Source organism: Ambystoma mexicanum, chromosome 10 (genome assembly GCF_040938575.1).
Source record: "Ambystoma mexicanum isolate Mex_15411 chromosome 10, UKY_AmexF1_1, whole genome shotgun sequence".
NCBI classification, from domain to species: Eukaryota; Metazoa; Chordata; class Amphibia; order Caudata; family Ambystomatidae; genus Ambystoma; species Ambystoma mexicanum.
Genome location: NC_090932.1, coordinates 486,961,680 through 486,978,437, shown reverse-complemented (window position 1 = coordinate 486,978,437; position 16,758 = coordinate 486,961,680).

Genomic DNA, 16,758 nt, shown 5'->3' with positions numbered 1-16,758 from the left:
CTACTGCAACTGGCTGGGTACATGTCTAATTTTATTGATGTGACTTTTTATGTTTTCACTCTTGATCAGGACGTCATCCACATAGATCACTGTTCCGCTCTCAGCTGCATCTGGGAGTGCTTTGCTCAGAAATACCACACACTCACTCCCACTATTGATATACCCGAAAAGGGGTATGATTCCATGCATACTTCAATAGATTAGACTAGAAGGCACATAGATTTTGAATATCTTCAGCTAGTGACACACACCAATACCCTGCTGTAATATGCAAAGTGGTAAATACCTTTGACTCTTGAGGCTGTGCAAGGAATTGATGAATAAATGGGAGTGGCCACCTTGACACAGGTACCATCTTGTTCCACTCTCTCAAGTTTGCATACGAGCGCCATTGACCATTGGGCTTTAGCACACCTAATATGGGGGCATTTGAAGTACCGTGGATACGCCTAATGATACCTCTGGATTCTAAATGATCAATTATTTCTGCCAGGGATTCCAAAAAGGCCAAAGGTAGCTTATATTATTGCACAAATACAGGCTGCCTGCCAGGCCCTTCTGGTAGGGTAGCAACATGCAAATCAGTACACCTGCAATCATAGGTGTCTTTGGCAAACACCTCTTTAAACTCCATGAATATTTTTCTCAACTGATCCCTTTCTTCTTCATTTGTGCAAACATCTGTGGCTTGAATTTGATCCTCTACCATTTTAGAGAATTCTTGGAAATGCTCTAATAGAGGGACTTCTGTGCTTTCCTCTAGCTGTGTGGCAGTGTTTCTTTGGAGAGATGTCACCCTCAGATATCTTGGCATATGAGCTTCCATTTCAATTTGCGATATTTCTTTTTGCTGTTTACTTTTTCATATTCACCCACCGAAAATCAGATGCAATTATCCTGATGACAACAAATCACATCCTTTGATTTATAAGGGTAAACAAACTGAATCCTGAATATCCCCTTTGATTTAGAATCTAACGACTAAGGTAATTCATTGTGTGAAGTTACATAGCTTTCAGGGATGTTTCGATTACTGGGTTATTTAGATCAGCGTGTAGTGGGCTTCCTGCACTACCATCACTAACGCTATACTTCTATCAAATTGATGTCTTGGCACACCTTGTTAGTCACCAGTATTCAAATGGGGTCATCTCCAATCTCTACTAATGGTGTATAATCACATTCTAGCTCCTGCTGTCTCATGGATTTATTGAGGCACACAAATGCATCGGGCCCTTGTATCTGTTGTCCCTTTCAGAACTTGTATGCTGTAGCAATCTTCCTGGTGAATGCAGGAATAGTGACTTCCTTCTTTATCTGAAGCTCAATTGCATATAGCATCATTTGGGCACAATGATAAGCTTGTCTTTTTTTCTCAAATTCAGGTACTGCTCCCCCGAGCCCAGACCAAAACCTTTGATTCAAATAGTCTAAAACTATACACATTAGACTATACACTGTGCATGATGCCATTTCCCAAATAGAATTAATTTCTGTTCCCACTTGTAATCCATACATTGTGATTGATTCTTCTGCAACCAATTGTGATTCACAACATGCTTCTTCTCACAATTATTTGCCCCAAATCAGGACCATCCAGACCATAAATGTGCTGATTTTATTTATCTCTTCTATGTCAAGCATGTGTTTAAACACAATTTCATTAATGACACTCTTTTCCTGCTACAGGCCTAACACTGCTTCAATCATTTCTGGATGCCCAGTCACATGCACATGAATTCAGACCTGCCCTTCTTTCATGTGTATTTCTGCAATTATTAAAATATAGTTTCCTGTTCTGACTCTGAAGCAATAGTTTGTTTACAGTTGTCCTCATTAAAATAAAAATGCAATGTGTTTTCATCTACCTTTGTTTCCCAGTCTTTCTTGGGGTCCAACTAAATCTCTAAATATTGCTTTTCTTTTTCTCCTTGCATTTCATCCTTGCATATGAGAAGGACAGTGACACTAGGTACACAACTATTCTGAATATATACTTCGACTGCAGTCTCTGTTCTAGCGATGGTGTAGCATTCTTTTGTACCGCTACTCTGATTCATCACTTTTTTAGGTTTTCATTATTTTAGTCGAAGACCACAACACACCATTTACTATAGAGGCTCTTTAGGCAATTAGCTCCTATAAGGAATTGTATATCTTCAATGGGTGTGACATTCTTAATCTCATTCTATTCCTCCCTATTTTGATGTCAACTTCAGTGACACCCTCCACCGGTATTTCTTCCCCATTAAAATTATGCATGGGGCCTTTACTTCTCCTCAACTTCAGTATGTCTTGTGGGGTTCTTCCTTCATTTAAGCGTTGCATGAATATCCTTGACATCACAGTTTCCTGTGCACCTGTGTCAATCATTGCAAATGTATTACACCTCTCTTTAACAATAACAGGGGGATAATACCTATCCTCGCATTCTTCAAGTATGCAAAGAATGTGCAAATTATTGTTAATCTCAGGGCTTATTTTCTACAGTCCTGCCTGGCTTCTTCATAGGCAAATGGTCATATGAAATGGCATTTTACCCCTCTTTTGCCCAACTCTTTTTCAATTTCTTTATTCATTTTTCTATTCTGAAAATTCATTTGGAACATTGCCACTGACTGCCCTTCTGTCTCGGCACCACCAGTGTTATCCCCCATTCCACTTCTGCTTTTTGGTACCTAGATCTCTTCCACTTTCCTCCTCCCTGGAACCAAGTTCTGTATTTTCATACGTGTCATTTGGCAGAACATCAGTTTCTGATGTGTGACACTTACCTATTTGTTGCACCACACCTGTTATTTTCGCCCCATAAAACATCAAAATATTCATCAGGGAATTCATTTTCATCTGATCTTTGCAATATTTTCTTTTCTGCAGGGATGTGATCACTATTAGAACAGTCAGGGAATGCAATCTCTTCACTTATTTTTATAGCATCACCTATGACTTCACTTGCTTCATATTGCCTGTCTCTTTTAAACCGTTGTTTGATTCTTTGTTCCTTGTGTTCTTCTTGTGTATTTCTGTTTTGTTCTTTCTCATTTCCACACACATGAATGGTTTGGTTCAACTGTAGATTAAATTATACCCCATTCTTGTGTGTATTTTCATTTCCCATATCATTGTCAATCATTTGTTTTTTTGGGTTTTAAATCACTAGGCAATTTGGTTGGTTGATTCAATGGTAAATGATTGTCATTTAAACCGGTCAAGTGGCATAGCGAGTAGAGCGCTCACTTTGACATCTGTGCAGAGCCTGCTAACGCAGGTTTGAATCCCGGCGGGGCCAAACTCAGCCTTTCATCCATCCGAGGTCAATAAATGAGCACCACACACCATGGGTAATAATAAGCAGTGCTCAGATACCCGAGGGTTTGTAGCGCTATATAAATGCCAAATTATTATTATTATTTGTACTTTCATTGCGGGAAGCCTGGCTAAGTAATCATTTTTTATCACTCGGTGCAATGTCACATTCTGTACTTTCACTTATTTGCTGCTTCTGTGCTACAAAAAAAAATTCCTATCTGTTTGACATCTTCACCTGTACCTCTAAGCACTGGAATCTTTCCTTATCCCTGAATTCATCACTCTGTGATTCAGGCCGGTACTGGTTGAATTCACCCTGATCAGGCCTATTCTGGGTTACTTTCGGGGGACTGGTTCTTGTTTGTGTTTCCCCTGAATTCCCAGGACACAAGGGGTGGGGAGCATGGAGTGGCTGTCCACTGACCATGGTCAACCTGGGGGAGAGCTGTGCACAATGGTGAGGTTGACAGTTTAAATTCGGTCTCTACTGATGCTGAAACTGTTCCCTTTGTTAATTTCTATTTTCAATGAACCTATCTACATACCTTGATATTGCCTGATTTGCATATACCATTGTGGCAGGGTCAAATCTACTCTGGACCCTCAACGCCTGATATGGCCCATTATACATTTGATTCTGGGTGTTAGTTAGCCCCAGCATGTCATAGCAAAGCCCGACCTTTGGTGAGATACCAAGATAACAAGGAATAATGTATGAGCTTCTGTCACTGGTATCAATGTATTGGAACACAGGTGTTTGAGGTGATGCTGCCTTCCCTTGCATGGCCACACCCCTCTGATTATGTGATATGTCTTTCCTTATTTGAATTTGAGCTGTCTCCAAAGGCATCTTCTGAGATTGTATCTCTAGAATTGCAGGAGTAGAGTCTTTCGTGTTTCGTTTGGGTTCCTTATTCCTAACCTCTCCCTTCTCATGAAAGATGATTTCTTAGATGTTAGTGGCTTGTTCAATGATCCATTCTAAGGTTTTATCCCATTAAATTTGCAGTCGAGCTGTGAAATGTTGTTCCTTTGCAGTCAGTAAAAAAATGTGGTCTTGAATTCTATTGAATTAGGGTGACATGCCACATAATTAGGTGATAATGTTCTTTTCAAATTTTGCAAGAATTGAGCTGGCATGCTGTATGCTGCCTTCTTGGCATCGTGGATAGATTGATATGGAGAAAATTGTTTACCAATCTCTCTTTCAAAGTCCTCCATGGTAGGTTCTTCTGCTTATTCAAACTTTGAATTAAACTAGCAGAAGCAGTGTCCATGGTAAGGTGGACGAACATACTATATTGTGTCTTAGGGATCTCAGTCAGTCACACTCTTGATAGGTTCTTCTATGTATATGCCCAAAACATTTTTTAATGGTTCAATCAAAGTCTTGATAGACTTCATTATGTGTAGTGCATTATGTGATGCATTACACAATGGACCCCTTTTAACCCCCCCCCCTTTCTCTGCTCTGGGGAAGCAGACTAAGGGCCTCATTATGAGGAACAAGGTAGCCATGCCACTTTTTACGGCATGGCTACCCCCATTCCCGGTACCGGGTCCGGGTTCCCTGAATGGGGAAATACCAGGCCATTCTGACCTTGGAGGGCCTGGTATTTCCCCATTCAGCGAACCCGGACCCGGTCCATCCCCATTCCCATTGAGCCCTCATAGGGCTCAATGGGAATGGGGAGCATGCTAACAACGGGCCTGTTAATGACAGTCCCGTTGTTAGCATGCTGGACCGCTCGTGGGACCCGCTAAGGATGCCTGGTAAGACCAGGCGTCCTTAGCGGGTCCCGCGAGCAGACCTTGCAATCAGGCGGAAGGGTTTTAATGGTGCTGGCAGCTCTACCGGCCCCATTAACCCTGACCGCCTACCTCATAATGAGGCCCTCTGTCTCTAGTACTGCAGAGCAGCGAGCTCATCAGAGTGAATGGCAGCTGGCCCATTTCCCAGACTGAAGCTGCCTTCAGTCTCGGTGAGGGCAACACCCCACTGTCCACAAGGCAAGGACAGCTCTGTACGCCTAACACTTCTGACACCAATTTTTACCATCTTATCTCCTTACACTGTGCCTGGAGAGTCTGTGTTTCACCGTAAAATGCAGAATATTCTTTCCTCAATTTGGCTATTCCTTCTTTCAATTCTGAAATGTGCTTTTTACAATGATCACCTGTTTCCATCCTTTTATCATTCTCATCCATAAGTCTAAAAATCTCATCTTCCATTGCCTGTAATTCTTTGGATGTTTGACTACCACACTTCCTGTGTGCCTGTACCTCTGCAAGTGTTAGGTCCCTATCTTTTCGAACACCATCCAAAACAGTTTTTAAATGCACAATCTCTTGGTCACTCTCCAAAAACAGTTTCTCTTTCTGTGCCAATCGTGCACTTACATTATCATCCTGGGCCTGTAGGCAATGTTCATCCTCTTTCATCTTCTCTTCTACTAGCAACATTTCCTCATGAATAGCGGCCTAATCTGTGTGCAAGCTGCAATTACCTCACTGTCCTTTGCTCTCAGTTTAACTAATTTATGTAGATTAAACCACATCTTTGCAGCCAGGAGGATTAGACAATATATCTGTTCTTCCCTCTCCCCTGTATTAAAAAGCCTCAACATACACGTTTGTACCACACTTGCATCAGCAAACAATTCTTCAGGAATTTCCTTATGAATCTCAGAAGTTATTCGTTCACGCCAACTCGCCAATGTGTCAGCAAACCATGTTGCCAAAGCATACATTTTCATCACTGCGAAAGTGCAAAAATCCTGTAATCCCAATTTCAGTCATGTTGTAGTGCGGTTGTGTCCACCATATGTCACTGCAGTAAATGCCCTGTCACAACACAGGCCAAATGCACTTTTACTAAAACAGCTCCAATAGGAAAGAAAAAAAGTCAAATGGATTTTAAAATGCACTCAGCACCAACGATATCCTAAGTACAATGTCACTGAAATAAACCAAAACAACAAAGCAGAACAATTCAAAATGCAAAATGCACTTGCACCACACAATATGAGCCTGCAACAAGAGGCCATGCCTAGCAATTGAACTGACCAAAGAGCATCCCCGGCATCTCCACCAAAAATATGTAGGATTGTATACCTGTGCTTACCTTCACCAGGTTGCTACTGTTACCTGCAAGCGCATACAACTATGTGCCTATCTCTTGTTTCCTAAAGCCTGTATCTAAACATGGGGAATTAGCATCCTCTTATTTTCTTTTATTGTGGTCCTCCCTGGTTACAATTTCCAGACCAAGCGTAGGGCAGTAATGTACTCATTTTACCACAGATGGTATATTGGGTTGCCTAATAAACTAGATCTACTAGAGCACATGATCAATGGACCAGCACACATATGGGTGTTATCATGGATTTGTACATGCAGTTTGAAAATCCCGTTTTAGCACACAATGTTTGCAAGCAAAATAATAAACACAATGTATCAAGGTGGATGTGGCATTTGCAATCATAGGAAAAAGCAAACCACACAATTGCTTTGTTCATTATAATTACTTTGAAACACATGCTCACCTGATTTAGTGAGGAAACTCACATTGCATGGGAACTGCCTTTGATGACACCAGCAGTCTCTCTCTCACTGTGGTCTCCGGCTGTCTACCCATCTCCGGCAGAACCCCTCCTTCCTCCTCTGACATCAACTGCAGTCTCCAAGCGCCCAGTTCAGCACACAGATGGCCAGCATCCAGAACACCTTCAAAGTTCTTCTTCTCGCTTCTTCTTCCTCCTTTCATCTAAACTCACTTTGCCAGCCCTTGACACTCCTCCTTCTCAGCATTTTACGTCCACTTCTCTGCCGTCCCCTTTACCCCTATATCCAAAATTGATTATTTACTTCTTTCCCCTCATTCCTGCATAGATGGTGATGTCATGAATAATGTTTCCACAAAAGTGCCACCCACCTTTAACACACACCCTAGTAATTGTCCAAGCATTCCTGATTCTCCACAGTGATCCTTATACAGCACTGAGTTCTGTGGCCCCAAATGGATATGTGAAACACTTGCATTCTAATTTCCTGCGCTCTAGGCTCATAAAATTGACTGTTTCAGGCAGAATTATTCTGCAAATTCATTGCACGGCTTGACGTCCACACACTGTGAATGGATTTGCAATATGGCATTTTATTTTCCAAACCAGCATCGCAGATCCTGTGCCTGCATTTAGTAGCTACACCCCGAGTTTGCACCCATAATTTGCACCACTGTAAAGACAAATTATTTTAGAATGTTAGAGATTCATTGTTAATATGTTAGGGGATTAGTAGTGTTATGTTTATTAGTCCCTGGGATCCTTTTACACTACACTGCAGTGTTGTTCTATGCTACACTATGCTATGGTATTCTATTCAATCAATTGAAGCTACACTATGCTCGCACCTTTCGCTGGTTTGTATGAATTCTCATCAGTGCCTCACATCAGTGCTAAGCCACACACCCAGGCTGAAGGCTGCAACACCATCAAACACTTTCTATCGGGGTCTGAGTTGTTGAAACAATCCTTGAACTCGTTGAAATTCGCATCACTTGTTCATACAGGTTTCTTCCTCTATAACAGTAGAAAACATTTTTATATTGCACACCACAACCACTTGTTGCTCTCTAATAGCTACACTACTTGAAAACCATGCCTCCTTCTAATTTCAGTGTTTCTGGTTAGAGGCGCCTTTCTTGTAGCTTCTTATCTTCATCCACTATGTATGCTATGGTATGTGCAGCGTTCTCCTTGCTTCCAATTTGTCTCCTGTTATGTTATGTCATGTTATGTTAATGTGAATTTTTATAGCACCTTTCAGTATTGGTATGGTCTCAACGTGCTGTAGGTGGAACACACTCGGGGACCAGAGTCCAGGTCAGTGGAGACAGTCCAATGAGTAAACAGTGCATGTGTGCACTCTGTAGGTGTGCAGCTAGACTGCATTTTTTTTGGTGGATAGCTGCATTATAATGCTGGAGCTAGTGCACAAGGTATGTGAGACACTTAGTATGTCTTCAGCTAGGACAAACTGTTGTGATTGTAGCCACATTCTAGTGGCAGCGGTTCTAGAATGTGAGATTATGTGTGCAGCTACGCTCAATTTATTGTGGGGATAGCTGCATTGTAAATCTTGTTGCAGTGTGCAAGGTGGAATATAGTTATGTGTGCAGCTGCGCCAAATTGATTGGGGGGGGTTATTTGAATTCTAATGATGTGGGTGCTGTGCAGAGATTCAGGATAGAGGGGTTATGCGTGAGTTCCTGTTGGTTGGAAAGAGGCCTCACTATACCAGAGAGCCATACCGAATGAACTATGCTCCCCTTTTAGGCATCTTATGCGTAAGCAAACCCTCTAAGTCTGGTATGAATACAGCTCTATATGCAATAATTGGTTGTACCTTCCCAGTACTGTTGTATTCTAGCACTGTTGCATTCTCTGTGGCAGCTAATTGCCTCTATAGTGTGGATTATGCACACCTTTTTCATATGATCTGTGTACTGAATTTATACCACAGCCAGTATATCTTCATTGTGGCTGCTATTGATGAAAAGTGTCCTGTACCTATGCTAGTACACAATTACCCTTGTTGTGGACTACTTATGTTGCCCTTTAAATGCTCCTTGTTTATCATTCTTGAAGAAGGGAAAAGATTAAAGGAAAGAGTTCCCGAAAACACGTTGAGCAACAGAAGAAGATCAATAGTTTCTTTATTTAAAAAAAAACATGTATTTCTGATATTGGTAACAATTGGTGTGTCTGATGAAATGTCAATGTATGTGGAATTGTATAGTTACAAAAGTACAATTATATATAAAAAAGTTCTTCTTGACATACACATTTGAGAAGTTGGATTATTCATAAAAATGATTTAAAGTCTGATATTACTGAACATTCACAAGGTAGAAATCAACATATGAATTGGATTACAATCCAAATGGGTATGCAGGGGACAGGAGTGTCCCACAACCGTGTGGGCACCAGCTGTCATTCTAATTATTTACGCAACCTAGTATCAAGGTTGTTTTTCTCCCCTGCACCCTACTACATTCTCTGAATTACACTAAGTGGATAGTACACACTAGGATGTGCTCCCAGACAACTATAGCCGGCATTGGATAATTGAATATGACAGCAATAGAAACACTTGGCCTTTACCATGCAAGCAGATAAGACGCATAGGTTAATGCCCCTAAGTTCACTTAACTAAACAGAATAGAAGACAAAGTGGTCCTAAATTAGACTTCAAAGGGTGGTCTTGGATTTCATCACAAATATCATTGTAGCTTTGTCAGGATGACAATGGATGACAAAGACGCGTATTCCCAGCAGGTGAGCCGGCATTGTGCACGTTTGGAATTCTCGAGCTTGTATTGACAAGAATGCAATGCCCACACAAAGTGATCTATTCCCTTGTCATCTTTAAAGATTTCATTGCAGGATGCTGATTGGTGACAATTTTAGCTGTGGGCGCATCTATTATTTCCCAGCAACAATTAAAACATTGTAAATGAAGGAGTTGTGATGAATGAGGCATATGAGTATTGATCCAAATGTATTGAGTGTTTGCCCACCTCACCACACAGTGCTTACCTCATCATCTCACTTGTAAATATGCAAAGCAATCAGACGAGTCCTTCGTGCTGTGATTTGGTGATTAATTAATTGCAGGTAGCTGTCTCAGTGCCAGAGATGAGCTTTAAAATCTCAGCCTAGCTGAACTGGCAGTGATTGAACTGATAGTGAAACTGCTGGCATCACGAGCAGGATTATTGCACTGTCTCCTAGTGGGCCAAATAGAGCATGTCCATGTCATTGGTAGTGGGTGAGAGTAACCATATGAGTCCCACTTTTTTCTCAGAAATAGGGGACCTAATTCATAGAAAAAGGGAAAAGTTCCTGCAAACTACTTAGTGCTTAAACAATTTTGCGCCTACTTGCGCGTTTGAAAATGTTTACGCGTTCTGTGTGTTTATGGAATCAAAAGCGCAGAGTAACCTGAGGTGCATAGAAAATCGAGTTGAGCCTGGAACACCCACAATAAACCCCCACGCAAACAAAAGCCAGCACCAACTAACAACTTTTGCACCTATCTTTGCCCTACCATCCAGTGCCCTGGCAAAACTGCATATTTTCCCCTGTATTTCGAAGCAGCACGCCGTTAAAACTGCAGCACGTCGCCCCGTAACTCAAGGCAGTGAGCATATGGTCCTTTAGGAACGTGTATATATAATGGGTGGGATAACACCAGAATAATAGAGTCCAAATAATGGAACCAACTCAGGAAGATGTCAAAGAACTGTTTTTATTAACAATTATGTAAAACAGGGAGGTTACAACGAACATCAACGGACGTACGTTCAGTCTCTCAATGATCTCTACACAAAACTATTTTAATATGAACAACTAAATCAGAGTGACATCATACTACGTGATAATAGTGAAAACACATATCGGGGACGGGGTTGGTTGAGGGAGACATCGAACTATCTTTTTTCTATAGGAACTAGGATTTTTATTGGTTGTCTTCTATCAGGTGGACAACTCATGCCTACCTCTAAAAAACATGTCATTTCAGAAACATTACATACACAGTTTCTCAGTGGTCTTCAAACTATAAGGTCCTTCATTATATGGACTAATATAATCGGTTGGCATTCTTGTGCCACTTCTGGAACATTCTGTTAATTTACCAGCACGTAAGCCAAGACCCAGGTGCAGGGACGTAGAACATGAAGCTACCTCACCACCCAATTAGCCCAACATCTCTCATCGCACATGCCTTCTGCCATGAAATTGTCTTTGTACTTGGACTTGGAGAATATTCTTGTCTTTGGGAATGCACAGGAAGGAGGGCACTCGCTATCAGGTCTGGGACTTCAAGTTCAAGCTCTATTTCCATCCTTGGCTCATGTGACGGGAGACCACAATTTGGTCCATTTAGCAGTTTTTAAATGCTTTAAATGCATTAAAGTTTGACATCCTTTGTGTTCTATCTTTGGTTCCATGTCATTTCATCGCGGGATGTTTTTTCGCGGGGGTTTTTACCACAGATTATTTTTTTTTAAACTCATCACATTTTGTATTTTTTAATTTTTTGGGGGTACCCGCCCAAACCCCCCATTGCCTTTAATTTTTTAATATTCCCGTATACCCACACCCAATTTCTATAATTTTTTTAACACCCCCGAAACATGCAATGATTTTTTTCAAAAATAAATCTACGGTTAAAAACCCTGTGAAAAAACATCCCACGATGAAAGGGTGTTGTACCCTATCTTTCAACTTAATGTGAGAAGGTTCATCCTCTGCATACTCATTCCTCTTCAGAGAAGATATCTGACCTTGCTTCTTGAATCTTGACTCCATGCCTGGCAGCTTTGCCCTTCAGCTTCACAAGCCTCTTATTCTTGCTGCAACACAGGTTCTATTCCAGCTTCATGGGTTCTGTCCTACTAATTTCATGATACCAATGTCCAGTTTCTATACAATGGGGGCTTCGCCTGCATTCTATTCACTACTCGTACACAGCTTCTATTATGACTTAATCTATCTTGCGTTTTATTGAACGGTTATTTTTCTGCAGCAGTTCGTGAACATGTAATCTTCCTTTTCTATGTTGGGAAACTCACTCGATTTTTTACTTCACCATCAGTTTCTTCAGGATCTATACATCCTCTTCAGCCAGTATCTCGAGACGCTATGCACACTTCTTAAGACATCATGAATGCATTGGTTAGTTTCTTCTCTTCTCTTTTTTATCATGCAGGTTATCGTCACTTCGAAGACACATTTGGTAGAGTTGTCTCAATGATTATCTTCTATCGAACACTCACTGCAGTATTGATATTATGGCTAGTGTTAGGCACAGCACAAATTCATGGCTCCAATACACAGGAGGTGTGGGGGTGGATCTCCTGCAGAGGCACACAGCTGCTCCTCCACAGAACCACCCTGACAAAACTGTGGGGTGTCACTGTTAAACAGCAATGATCACTCCACAGACATTTATTGAGTTGAAGGTTTATTCTTGCAAACAGGTTCAATCAGGAGAAACGGCCCCAAGCAATGGACCACAATGTCCACTCTGTCCTTCGCTTTCAACTCCTTCTCCTAGAATCTAGAACCCTTGCTGGGAAATAACAAGGAGGGTTCCTTTGTAACTAGGAAACATAATGCCGGAAGCATGTCAGCAATAGATGAATAGTGAGGACTGAGTAGGCACAGAGCACCTCCTATCACCTCCCTTTCTTTTCCAAAAATAAAACAAGAAGCAAACATAAACGCAAAACAAAAAACAAAAACAACAACAAAATAAAACACTAATGAAACATAACAACAACTGAAGAGCAATATAAATGAATGGATATAACTGCTAGTCAAAATGAAAATATCTCATGAGGTAGTCATTTTAACTCACATTGGGTCTTTAACATTCCTGCAAAATGCTATCCTCTATTTGTTCCAGATACCACCTCCTTTGACTAGAACAGAAGACCCTAAATCTTTTACAACCTGTTTGGGTTGAGAAAATAATGAAGCACCTTTGCGTACTTTGGTGGGTAATTTAATCTTAATCCAGTCACCTTCCTCCAGTTTAAACTCTCTACAGACATTCTTTTGGTCATACCGCTCCTTGGATTTGAGACCAGATTCAAATATTCTCCCTCTCACACTTTCCAAATCTACTCTCACCAATTTGGATTTTCCCATCCAACCAGGACAGATGAGAGAGTTAGGCTTCCTTCCTCTTAGCACCTCGAACGGGGACACCCCCGTTACACTATGCGGGGCAAGCCTGTACTGAAATGTCCTCACCATTATAGACCTTATCCAATCACCCCCAGTGGCCACAGCAATTCTGATTGCATCCATGAGGGTATGGTTGAAACGTTCTACACTCCCATTGGTTTGGGGATGATATAATGAGGTATTTACTTGTTCTATTCTGTGGCTGCACAAAAACTCTTTGAACTCCCTGGACACCAATTTAGATCCATTGTCCGCCAGACACTTCCTGGGTAATCCTTCTCTCCAGAACAATTCCTCTAAATATTTAATGATGCCACTACTGGAAATATCTTTGAGTATAAATACTTCAGGCCATTTTGAGAGTAAATCCATGACAACCAAAACATAAGTATCTCTCCCACCTCTGATATTAAAAGGACCTAACAAATCCAAGGCAACTTCATCCCACGGAACCATAGGTGACTTCCTCACGGTCATAGGCACCTTCTGTACTCTAAGTCCCTTTTTCCCTTCAATGCAATCACTACAGACATTGACTAGTTCTTCTGTGTCTCTGTCCACACTAGGCGACCAGAACTCTGACCTAACCGGCCCTTTGGTTCTGGCCAGCCCCAAATGCCCAACGTGAGCTAGATCTATTATTAACTTCCTCATCTTGAGAGGTTCCACCATCTGATGATACCTATGCAAATACCCTTTATCAATCCAGAGTTCTTCTCTAACCTTGGCAAAACCTCCTAAATCACCAAGATAACTCCTCATCTTACCTTCCATTACCAAAGTCAACACTCTTTGATATAGATCATCCTCGGAACATGCATTGCCCCATTCATTTTTCTTTACCGATTCATGAACCTGAAATATTTCAACACCCTTCTCACAACTCAGAAAACTTTCCTTGGTCATAGTTTCTCTCAGTACCGATCTGGATAGGGCATCAGCGACTACATTGGTTTCACCACTGATGTGAAGCATGTCAAATTGTAATCCCTGTAACAAAGTCACCAACTTCATGATGTGCCTGGGAACACCCTCCAGGCCACCCTTGGTAAATATCCCTATTAAGGGTTTATGGTCCGTGCACAATGTGAAGTTCCTACACCACAGATACCTTTTGAATTTTTGCACCCCCCAGACACAAGCCAATGCTTCCTTTTCTACAACTGAGTATCTGTTCTCAGGTCCTTTGAGCGATCTAGATGTAAATGCAATGGTATGCAGACCTTCCTGATCTTCCTGCATTAAGACCGCTCCAATACCATAGTCACTTGCATCCACAAACAGTAATGAGCGTTTACCTTCTTCAAACATTCTCAAAATAGGTGCATTGGCAATGGCATCCTTAATCATACGGAACTCCTCCTCACATGCATCATTCCATTTAAAAGTAACACCTTTCCGAGTCAACATTCTTATATTTCTTGACATATTTGACAGACCTCTAATAAACTTGCCATAAGATTCAAGTAAGCCAAGAAATGACAACACATCTGCTTTAGATTTAGGTGCTTCCATCCTACAAATGGTTTCTATGGCATTTTCTTTGGGTTTGGCACCTTCCCCTGTGATTTCATGACCCAGATATTCAACTTTGTCAGCTTTAAATATACATTTCTCTAGAGATACTGTAAGGCCTGCTTCTTTAAATATGTTTAACACTCTCTCTAGCCTCTTATCATGGTCTATTTCATCCTTTCCACAAACAAGCACATCATCCTAGTAGCACATGACACCCCTCTCACCTCCTAATAACCTGTACATTATGCTCTGAAACACACTCGCTGCCGAAACCAATCCAAACGGCATGCGTACACATCTGAAAAGACCAATCGGAGTGATGAATGCTGTAAGGTCTCTGGAGTCAGGATGTAGCTCTATTTGATGGTATGCAGACTTTAGATCAATAAGAGAGAAAACCCTGGAACCAGACACACCTGCCAATAAATCATCTATCCTAGGTAATCAGAATCTATCAGCTACTACAATTTTATTGAGATGTCTGAGATCAATGCATATCCGTAAACATCCATTACTCTTTTTCACTATTACTATGGGGCTGAACCACTCTGAGGAATCAAACTTAATTATCACCCCTTCACCTTCCATTCATTTCAATTCACTTTCCACATCTTCCCTAAGGGCCAGTGGAATGGTGCGCAACTTGGAAATCTTCGGAATAGCGTCTCTTCTCAGCCTAATCTTATGCACAAACCCTTCCAAGCACCCTAACTTGTGATTTGTGGCATCAGTTTGTACTCCTACATCGACTTTTACAGTACTAGGAACAGAATGTCCACTCTCGACAATCAACACCTGATCTGGGTGACTTGCTTCAAGCCGTATGTTCAGTTCTGCCTAATCACTCCAGGACAGAAGTTCTCCACCTCTATTGGCCACATGGATAGTCCCTGTTGACTTCCTGTCCTTGAATTTCAACTCGGCTTCAAAACATCCTATTATTTCTATAGGCACATCTCCATAAGCATTCACTCTCATAGTGTTTTCCCACAATGTACAACATCCAAACTTCTCTCTCCACACCTGCACACTTATCAATATATAATCTGCTCCACTGTCCATGAACATTGATACAGGTACACCTCCAATTAACACTGCTGCATATGGTTTCTTGATCTTGACTCTTCCATCAATGGCATTGACTGAACAAAAACACTTCCCTACCAGCATCATCAACTAAGGCATAATCATGCTCCACATTGACCTCATGTACTTGACCTGAGGTGGCATTGAACTTTCTACAACATCCTGCCAAATGTCCCCTAACCCCACAATCATAACATACAATGGGCCTCATTCCGAGGCTGGCGGTAAGGGTTAACGGTCACCGTTAATGGCAACGGTGACCGTTAACACTTACCACCATATTCCGAGTTCCCTTTTGCGGGTTGGCATTTAACGCCTGCTTTCAGCAGGCGTTAAAAATCCAACCCGCAAAGGGACCTTGGAGTAAATTACGGCACCGTAATTTACGGTGCCGTAATTTACTCCTTCCCCATTCCCATTGAGCCCTATTGGGGCAGGAATGGGGATGGGGAACCGGTATGGTGAATGGGGAATTACCGGTCCCTCTAACCTTGGAATGGACCGGTAATTACTCCATTCACCATGCCGGATTTCCATGGAGTAAATAGCTCCATGGTTGCTTACCATGGTGCTCTTTACTCCATGGATAGCGCCAGCCTCGGAATGAGGCCCAATGTGTGTTGCATAACACTCTTTGTCAGATCCTATGTGAGACAAACTCCCACATCTGAAACACCTCCTTTTTGGAGCAAACCTAGGATAACCAGGGTCTCTGCCACCTCGAAATACATCGGTTTCATTGGGCAGTCCTTTGGTCACCTTCATGGATGACCACTGTTGACCCCATGGCCTGGTGGTGGGATCTTGACAACCCTCAGGTCTCCTTTGCCAAGAACGACGTGAAGTCCCTGCTGCATTCCTCTGCACCACCTTAGAAACTTTCTGTATTGCTACCTCATTGTCATCTGTCTTGGGTCTATCAATGGATAGATTGTCTAGTTGAAGAACTTTTATACATTTATCTGTATGTTCTATCATCTTTGCAATTTCAATTGCCCTGTCTAGAGAAGGGTTCCTTTCCTTCCACAATTCCTTTCTGATATTGTCATTCGAAGATTTTATCATCAATTGATCCCTTACGTGCTCA